We start from the raw sequence: 10,297 nt of genomic DNA on the forward strand, positions 1-10,297 counted from the left end.
GAAGGGATGAGGTGATCCTACGCTTTAATCCGAACTAATATGTTAAAATTGAAATTTAAAGCGAAATTGATTGAAAAAAATTCAAGCTGAGTTTATTAAATGTATAGTTGAAAATAAAAAATATACTCCTGCAAAACTTAAATTTCGATATTATCGTGCATACTTACTTACTACGCAGATTAAATAAATATGCAGACTTATGTATTTAATTTATGCTTACTAGTGTTGCCGGTTTTTTTAGTAGGTTATTAGTAAAAATCCGTAATCAAAACTTATCAAAGGTGTAAAAAAAAATAGAGCATATTAGAATTCTAGTACTTCGTGATAATATTATGCATGGAAATTTCATACATCACATTATTGTATGAATATAATTAAATAATGTTCATAATATTATAAATGAAGTCAAAATTAAAAAATTTAAATTGCTCGCGTAAAGTTTAGCCAATAGAAACGCGCGACATTTACGCTATCTATCAAAATAATCGCTTGCGTCCAACGTATCGTTTCGCTGCGTCCATTCGTGATAAATATGGAGTTGCCAAAAATTTACACGGCGTGGCCTATCTATATGTATTTAATGTATGATTCATTTATGACTTAACCAGATGGCACGCCGCTCCTTTCGGTATCACCATGTCCGTGGCATATTGTTACCTTATATAATACGTACCGCGTCTCTTTTCTTTATTCTTTAGTGCTGTTATATGTGTAGTAGAGATGGGAGAAAGTGACAACATTTAGTAACGGTTCCAATGGTGACAGTGACCAAAATGTCACCGTTACTTTTTATGGTGACTTGTCACCACTTATTCTACTGATCGAATATTTAACATTTTTCACAAAGTCGCCATCACGTATCGGCCTAAGAACGGTCGCCGGTCAGGGGAGCACGACACGGAGCCACTCGACAAGGAGCCACTCGACAAACAGCCACCGAAAATCGACACGGAGCCACTCGACAAACAGCCACCCGAAGAGATACCAACATGTACAATATTTATGTAAAATGTACGATTATTATTTGTGTATGTTGTGCGGCCGACACCACATATTATAACGGAGTAATAGCAAAAAATGTTATTTCCAAATTGTATATCAATAAAAATAAAAACAGTAATTTTGTAGAAAATATTATATTTTTATTAAAACCCCTATTGTATAGTAGACATTGTTACTATGTTCATTGTAAACATTTCAATTTACTCAACAGGATTTATTGTTTACTCATGCTATTAGTAATAATTATTGTTTCTAAATACTTTTACTCTATTATTATAAATAATTATACATTTTTATATTATTGATACTTATTTATTAATTTAATACATAGGTAAAAAAATTATGTACATTGCAACGATATTAATTGAATAATATTTTAACTTGCTTTCATGTATTCCAATTAAATTACAAATATATTTTAAATATAAAACAAATGAAGTTATTGAACGTTGTTTAATTTGTGTGCATTTTCATGAGTATCGGAATGAACGATCCATGTATATATTATATATACAACTAAAAAGTATTTGATAAAGGTTTTTACTTTTTATTGACTTAGAACTAATTATTAAAAACTCAGAAGCAGAGGGTTAGAATTAGATAAATACCGATATAAAAATCCAAAAAAAGTACATTTTTAGCTAATTGGCAAATGAGTATATTTTCCACCCATTTGGCTTATGCTATAGGCCATCTATATAAATTGGATTTTTTTATCTGATTAATTATTTCTATTTTTATTATCTATATATATATATAAATTAATGTATGTGTGTGTGTCCCTCACAATTTTCATCAGAGTTTGTAGAAAAACAGCATTATATATTTATTTTGTGTTAATATATGTAGAATCATAAAATATAAATGAATAACTAAATTATAAAAAATGAATAACATGTATTGCTTTATAATAGCCCGTAATACTTTATAATATTAGCGGGGCGCGATAAAACATTAATATTTACTACTAAGTCATCCTCAAGTCTCAACAATGTGCATCGGGCGAGCCAAAAATTGTTCATTGTTCGCTATAGCAAAATCCCAAACAAGTCAAATATTAGCGTGATGAAATTATGATGCAAAAAAAAAAGGACCACGACGGGCGGGAGGCAGGTAGACGAGGAATCCGATGATAATTAAGCGGCGATCGACGGACGAAGTACCCAGCGGGCGCGGGTAGACGTGCAGTGCCGGGCGCGCACGTATGTCGATTTCGGCGAACTTTAAAAGTCTGTAACTTCCAAACTAAGTGCGAGCGGCGCAAATTTTTTACATATTCGTAATCAACATTAAAAGTACTGTCGATTTAAAAAAATAATCGAAAAAAAGGGTGCCCGGTAAAGTAGATTTATACCATAATTATTTGTAATGTTCTAACTATATTTTGTTATTTTTCCAACTATGTTCAAAATTTAAAAACTATAAGCCAAGTGGAAATAATTTAGTAAACATTTTTTATAAACTTGATTATATTAATCTAGTATTTTTCTTTAATAATGCACAATTGTTTCTAACTTTAATACTAAAATAACTTGTATGAAATCCGTTGTGTTCATAATATGTACACTATTAGTTTTTATTCAACAAATGATTAATATTATATGTTTATTACTGCTGATAATAACTTTTAAAAATAAACATGTACATAATCATTTTAGAAAATACATTTTTGTTAAGGCTGTTAGAATACTTAAGCCAAACAATTTTTTTTTTATTAAATCGTGGTCAATAATAAAATAAATTTTAATAATTATAACATTAAAAATAGATAAAAACAGTAAAATCATCAATTTTTTTAGTAAAAACTATTTCCTTGCAGTCTTTTGTTAAGTACCGGCCACCGCCAACGTGTTGAACCATTATATTTTTTTTTTGATAGCTCGAATCTCATAATTATTTAACATCAGTGATGGATGGCCGCAGTTGGTAACCAACCGTTAGTTTGTATAAACTTGACCATAGTAAACTTAGTAATGTTAACGTTTCGTTAATAATTTTTTAACCGTATGAGACCCACTTCACGTTAATTATAATATCACACACTAAGTATCAATCATTTTGTGAAACCCTTGTGTGCTCTATGCACATGTATAAAAACATCTAGATAATGCAATCGACAACGCCAATACACATGCCACTTAAATTTAAGTTATAGCTAACTTTTAACTTGTATATTATAATAGTGTGAAATAAGGAAATCTGTGTTTATAAATATAAATTTAATATATTTGAACTTTTTTGTTGTTTGTGCATTTATACATAATATCTTTGATTAATGATAATCAATGATAATATTATGTATATAATATTATAGCACCTGAGTTAATTTGGATTGTTTTTAAGAAGTCATGTGAATTTACTACTCATAAATTCGTTATAGTTTGACTTGGTTTATATTTATTTTAATATAGATTGTATTATAAACTATTAACTATTAACTCCAGCCTTCCCCTTGTATCTGACCTTGTTTACACATAAACTAGAGTGATCTATTTTATATATTAGCTGGACATTAGTGATAAGTCTGATGAGTGTATCATATCTAGATCCAAAAGAACCATACCGGTTATTTTAGACCCCAAAAAACTACTGCCGGCTTAATAATGTTGGAATAATAATTAATATTCTATATATCAAGTAGTATTTCACAATATATAAATATGTTGTTTATCTGTATAATAAAAATACGTTGTTGTTAACCAGGAAATGTTATAGAAAAACAAAGTTGTTTTTGTAAGCACACGTGTATGTGTAGACGCGTGCAACCTTGTGGGTTAATATAAATAGCATTTGATCTAAGGGCTCGGGGCTCAGTATTTCTATTCAGTTTATACATATTACTAGTGTATTATTGTTTCACTGTGTTGTATATATTATATGTATAATATATCTATTATTGTAATAACATTATTTGTGTTGAATACTTGATTATCATCTACTACTACTCGCACTCTGATACTATATTTATGTATAGTATTACAACAGGTTATGGGCCCAGACACTCAGACATATAGTCAAAGGCACACCGGACATCGAGAGTCAAGTATTTGAAGAACACAATTTTTTTTAAGATCACCAAGTAAGTGAATTATAGTAATTAAGCAGCACCTGACGAAGTGTATATTGGATATACATTTATCAAAGTCGTTCAAGAGTACTATACAAGTACGTCATCTATTGATATGGAAGAATCAATAAAGATTGCCAAGCTATGCAATATTGAAGGTTGGACACTTTGGAAATTTCAGATGAAGGTAATACTAACTTCATATGAGTTGGGTAGTTTAATTACAGGAGAGTATACAAAACCAGTGCTAACAAGCAAAGAAGCTGACGCCCAGAAAAGATATAAAGAGGATCTATTAAATTGGCAACGTGCTGACTCCAAATGCCAAAAACTGATAGTAACATCGGTTGACAACGGTCCAATGCAATACCTGATTAACTGTAAAACATCGTATGAAATGTGGACAAAATTACTCGCTGTCTATGAGCAGAAAAACGAGGCGAGTATACATTTAATACAACATAAATTTTTCAGTTACGTAAAGGACTCGGCTGACGATATGTCGACGCATATTACCAAATTGCAAAACCTACAGAATCAACTTAGTTTGATGGGACAACCAGTCACAGAATCTATGCTTATGACGAAAATTCTAATGACTTTGCCATCGGAGTATAAACATTTTTACAGTGCATGGGACTCAATGCAGCTAGAAAGTAAGAATTTAAATGAACTAACATCTCGGTTACTTATTGAGGAGTCGAGAATGTATCAAGGTAGTTCGGTAGTTGAATCTGTAGAAGAAAATAATGCTTTAACTGTTAGAAAGTTCCAGAAGAAATTTTCTAAAAAGACAGGCAGTGAAAAATTTGGTGAACGGAAAGTTGGGAATCCAAATGTGGGTACAAAAAAGATAGGACCCTGTTTTTATTGCAAAAAGGGCGGTCATTTCAAAAAGGACTGCAGGAAGTATAAAAAAGACCAAGACGATGCCAAGGGAAATTCGTCACAATCAAGTGAAATAGGACAAGCTTTTTACAGTGAACTGTTATTCACAGAACAAGAATCGGATAACTGGTATCTAGACTCTGGTGCTACTAATCATATGACGGGACATAAAAATTGGTATGTTCATTATAATCAATTTAAATCGCCAATTAAAGTGAAAATAGGCGATGGCACTATTTTATATGCGCAAGGTTCGGGTCAAATCAATATTATATGTTATGTTAGGAATAATCAGTATAATAATTTTATGACTAATGTTTATTATGTACCTGAACTAAAATTTAATTTATTCAGTGTTGGTTCTACGTTGGACAAGGGCATAAAAATGAAGTCAGATAATAAAAAATGTATATTTTTACTAAACAACAAGATCATTTGTGAAGCGGTACGCAAAAATGGCTTGTATAATGTTAATATTAGAATACAGAACCAGCCAATTAACAAAACGGGTTTCGTCAACGATGTGCAGCCAGTAGCAACGGCCGTAGTAGCGGGTTCATTAACACTGTGGCACGAACGTATGGCACATCAAAACATTGGTTACGTAAGAAGTTGTTTACTTAAACATAATATTAAGGTGGAGAGTGACAATAACTTCACATGCGAGGCATGTATTATGGGTAAATATAGTAGAAAATCATTTCAAAGTCGTACGGACAAATCACAAAAAGTGGGAGAATTAATATTTACTGATCTTTGTGGACCTTTCCAGACAGATTCTCTAGGCGGGTCAAAATATTATCTTGTTTTTAAAGATGATTTTTCACACTTTAGAACTGTATATTTCTTAAAACATAAAAATGAAGTTAAAGACAAACTTGAATTGTTTATTAAATGTTTTAAAAATGAGACAGGTAATAAAATAATAGCAATACGTTCGGACAACGGCGGAGAGTTTGTTAATAAACAGGTTTTAGGAATATTAAACAAGTATGGAATCCGTCATCAAAAAACAATAGCCTACACACCACAACAGAATTCTTCAGAACGCGAAAATCGTACGTTAGTGGAGGCTGGTCGATCAATTTTATATTCCAGAAATATGGATTTATCATTATGGGCAGAAAGTATATCATACGCTAATTATACTTTGAATCTCACAGGTAAAAGCTCAATTAATAATAAAAATCCATATGAGTTGTATTATAATAAATTGCCTGACATAAATCACTTAAGAGTTTTTGGAACTAAAGTGTATGTACATGTACCCAAGGAAAAACGTCAAAAGTTAGATGCCAAGTCTAGAAGCGGTATCTTCGTTGGATATTCTATTGACAAGCGCGGGTACAGGGTTTATTTTAATGATACGAAAACGGTAAATGATTGCCGGGACGTTATATTCACTAAGGAAATAATAAATACAAATGAAGTTAGCATAAGCGAAAGTGTTACACAGGTTGACGACGAGAAGGAACAAGTCGTGAATGAAAAACCAGTTCAAAACGAGGAAACGGTAACCATACCTATAGTCACGGACACTCATGGGTACAGTTTACGAGACCGCAGCCAATTACAAAAACCGGTAAGGTATCGGTGCATGCTAAGTATATCAGAACCAGTTAACTATTATGAAGCGATAAACAGTGAGTATGCAAATAAGTGGGAAGAAGCAATGAATGACGAGCTTAAGTTATTAATTGAAAATAAAACGTGGGAACTTGTCGACAGACCGATAAATAAAAGTGTTTTAAACAATATGTGGGTATTTAAAATTAAGTACAATGTAAATGGTCAAGTCGAGAGATTTAAGGCGCGTTTGGTGGTTAACGGGTCAAGACAAAAACCAGGCGTGGATTTTGGAGAAGTTTTTAGTCCAGTATGCCGATATGAAAGCATACGTACAATATTAGCAGTTTCTGCGGCTAAGAAACTTGAACTCAAGCAATTCGACGTGAAAACGTCATTTCTTCATGGAGAATTAGATGAAGAAATTTACATGGATCAACCATTGGGTTTTAATGACAACTCGGGTAGAGTATGTAGATTACGTAAGTCTTTGTGCGGATTAAAACAATCACCAAGAAATTGGAACTTTAGATTTAGACGTTTTCTAGAAAAATATAATCTTAATCCAACTGATTCAGATCCATGTGTGTATATAAATAATGATAATAATGAAATAGTTATTTTAGCTATATTCGTCGATGATGGTTTAATTGCTTCAAACAGTATTGCAAAATCACAAGAACTCATTTCAAGTTTACAACAAGAGTTTCAAATCACACAAGGAGATTTAGATAATTTCCTAGGTATGTCAATAGAGAAACAAAATGATGGCTCATTATTCATTCATCAGGCCAAGTATGCAAATAATATTATTGAAAGATTTAATATGAATAATGCTAAAGAAGTTTCTGTCCCCATATCTCGAACAGACACGTCATTCGATAACACAGATACGCAGGTATTACAGCCAGGTAATAACTTTTATAGACAAGCAGTAGGGTCACTGTTATTTCTGTCACAAGTAACAAGACCGGATTTAGCGTTTGCAGTTAATTATGCAAGTCGTTTTCTTGCAAAACCTACAAATGCACACTGGCAAATGGTCAAGCGTATAATGCGTTATGTTAAACATACATTAGATTATGGTTTGCGTTATAAATCAGATGATAATTTATTGTTGAGTGTCTACAGCGATTCGGATTATGCCGGCGACATTCAAACACGAAGATCTACTTCGGGACATTTATTTGTTGCGGGACCTTGTACAATAAGGTGGAATTCACAACGTCAAGCATCAGTTACTCTGAGTTAAACTGAAGCTGAGTTCGTCGCTAGCTGCGAATCAATAAGAAGTTTAATTTGGTTTAAAAGATTGTTAACTGAATTAACTAATGAAAAGGGATTGTATAAACCTATTTTGTATATAGATAATCAAAGTACTATTCGTTTGATTAGGAATGCAGTTTTTCACAAGAGGTCAAAACATATTGATGTTCGTTATCATTTCATTCGGGAGAAGTTTGAAGAAGGTGTATTTGAACTGCAGTACAAAGAAACAGAAAACCAACTAGCTGATATCTTCACGAAGCCATTAGCCAAGGACAGACTTGAAAAATTACGGTCAATCATAGGCGTGAAGAGGATCACAGAAGATTAATATAGTGTTAAGAAAATATTAATTAAGGGGGTGTGTTGGAATAATAATTAATATTCTATATATCAAGAAGTATTTCACAATATATAAATATGTTGTTTATCTGTATAATAAAAATACGTTGTTGTTAACCAGGAAATGTTATAGAAAAACAAAGTTGTTTTTGTAAGCACACGTGTATGTGTAGACGCGTGCAACCTTGTGGGTTAATATAAATAGCATTTGATCTAAGGGCTCGGGGCTCAGTATTTCTATTCAGTTTATACATATTACTAGTGTATTATTGTTTCACTGTGTTGTATATATTATATGTATAATATATCTATTATTGTAATAACATTATTTGTGTTGAATACTTGATTATCATCTACTACTACTCGCACTCTGATACTATATTTATGTATAGTATTACAACAGCAACAACCCGGTAGCGATGATGAAGAAATGAATGAGACGAAGTGATCGTCTACCTACTCCGTTTTCATTAACAATTTAACGAACGGAATAATACCATTTAAATAAACAATGACGTACCTTTCATAATACTAATACTTGTATTATTATTGTAATTATTTTTGGTGTTTATTACCTATCAACATGTAAAATGTCTTGTAAATATACAAATCATTAATGTTCCAAAAAATAATAATGTATTATAACCGTTCTCACTAAACAAAAATATTATTGCTATTATGTTTAATGGTTATTAATTATACGATATTGTAGTTAACCATACTCTAAGTCATTATTGTTATTTTTAGTATTAGTAGATGAAGTAGTAATAAAAAGTAAAACTAAAATAAATGTAAAGAAAACCAGTAATTTCGTTAATAATTATGTCATTATTATTATAATAAAAAAAAAAATAGTTTGCATTATTTCATTATAAAAATTGAGTTTTAATATTAACACTAACAGGAGAAAAAAAAATATATATATAAATAAAAATAAAACAAAAAACATACAAATTTTAGTATAAAATTGGGTTTTAATATGTACATAGAAAAAATTAATAGGTTAATAAAAAAAATACATACACAGGAAATCAACATAAACTAATTGACTAATTAATAAGTCTATTAAATTGGTTGAATATAATATTAGTGTGTGAGGGGACATCGTTAAAATGCTCTTCCACGGCAAAAACATCTGACTGGCTTAGCCAGAGGTGTAAGTCTAGTGCCGCGTCCCTCACACGTCTTAAATTGAGATAATCTTACTTGATTGGGTATTTCCCGGGTAGCTGAAACCACACGCACAAAGGTAGCCTCAGGATTGAGGTACGTCGATATCTCTCCGTATTACATACAAACTGAAAAACGACGCGTTACCCTCCCCGAAGGTAGATTATGCGCATGGTCGCCACCCGGTAATTATCCCATACAAAATTTGTTTGCCAACGATTGAGGAAAAACAGAATCTCCTCAACAAAAAAAAATTAGCCCGCACTAGGTCCCCCGTGTTAAACCCAACCGAACCCATTGGATCATAGAAAATGTACCTAAGCGTCCTGTAGCGCGTATTCGGCGGTAATAAAAGACGGGGTCACCGCACGCTAGTGAGCGACTTGCGTCCAATGGCCAGGTATCTGAGTAGAGTGTCCTTAGGGTTGTAAGAGCTACCCGGCCACGGAAAGTCTTCTAACGATATTTCAGACGAACGAATTCTCCTTTCCATATCTCCATCGGTAATGAGCGCTAAAAATAATAAATACAAATTATAAATTTGATTTTGTAGTTTAGTAAGAAATACAGGAAACGAGTAGCCATCAGTTTGGTGATAAAATTCGATTTTTAGGTATACGGTGTAAAATATAATTTAAATAAATACCTTCAGACTCATCGGTGTCGTACTCCTCTTCCTCGCTGGTTTCTTTGTCGGTTTCATCCTCAGCAGACTCAGTTCCATAGTCCAGGTAAGTAAACGGATCGTGCAGTATGCCGTTTGGACCAAAGCCATCGTCAGGCAAACCGAACGCTTCGACAAACTCTCCACGAGACGACAACGTTACCTCCAGATCCTCATTTTCAATCGCGGTTGAACACTTGTTAATAAATTGTTGTTTAGGTTGCATTTTACAGAAGTGAAATGTCCGGTCGATGACGTAAAAATATTACTTTAGTCGAGCAGAACATTTGCAACTGATAAATGTACGCTAATCGAACGGTATTTATGCCCAA

Source organism: Adelges cooleyi, unplaced genomic scaffold (genome assembly GCF_023614345.1).
Source record: "Adelges cooleyi isolate 19-005CV unplaced genomic scaffold, UGA_ACOO_1.1 ACOO_flye_CR_arks_rails_tigmint_CR_PRNA_332, whole genome shotgun sequence".
NCBI lineage: Eukaryota > Metazoa > Arthropoda > Insecta > Hemiptera > Adelgidae > Adelges > Adelges cooleyi.